Genomic DNA, 994 nt, shown 5'->3' on the forward strand with positions numbered 1-994 from the left:
CCTGCCGGCCGCCATCTTGGCTGGCAGTTAATTTGCATATTGCCCTGATTAGCCAATGGGAAGGGTAGCGGTCGTACGCCAATTACCATGTTTCTCTTTTATTAGATAGGATACAGAAAAAAGCCTTTAAAATTGAGAATCGCTTCAGAATTAAAGTTCTTAGCAGATTAGGTGTAGAAGTTATGGACCTCAATATACTAAAGGCCACATTTGAAAAGCCAACAAGTGACATCACACTACACAAAGAAAATTTCAAAGCTTTTCTTCTTACATCAGGACCAAGACAAGGGCTCCCCTGTGACTACTTCTATTCATCAAAACAAGAAGTCCTTTTCAGAATAATTAGGCAAGAAAAGAAAATTTCAAATGTCTACATAGGAAGAAATGGGTTAAAATATTTCTCCTTATCTGTAAGCAGATGATAGGATGTTATACATAGAAAACCCTAAACACTGTATGAGAAGCTAATAGAACTAGAATTCAGGAAAGACATAAGATACAGAACCAACACACAAATGGCTTGTGCCCCTGCACCCTCTAAACAGAGTGTCTTCATGGCTCTAGGAAACATGTGGGCTGTTTCAGAGGAAAGTGAGGGAAGAAAACTTGAACTGGCTACACAACAAGGAGATAACAACCTAATGAAACAAGAGCCCTGGGCATGTGTGTCCTCGGTCTTGGTTAATCCCCCATCATGTTCCCAGGTAACTCTGTCCTCATGTGGCACTGGGTCAGGTGCAGATTCCAGTTGACCCCCATCATGTGAGTACAGTGATTACCAGGGTCACATGCAGACATGAGCTCTCCAATAACAAGATTTTCATAACTTAAACTTAATTATTCCTAAATCATTTCTGACATCTCCCCCTCAACACACGTCATCATGGAGGTTCTTCTATGTCCCAAGGAATGAAACTGGATCTACCAGAGAGTCTAGAGAAGAAACACCACAAAGAAGGCTGTGCAGCTGCTACACGTCCAGCACCAAACTGCC

The sequence above is a fragment of the Myotis davidii genome, unplaced genomic scaffold (genome assembly GCF_000327345.1).
Source record: "Myotis davidii unplaced genomic scaffold, ASM32734v1 scaffold1116, whole genome shotgun sequence".
NCBI classification, from domain to species: Eukaryota; Metazoa; Chordata; class Mammalia; order Chiroptera; family Vespertilionidae; genus Myotis; species Myotis davidii.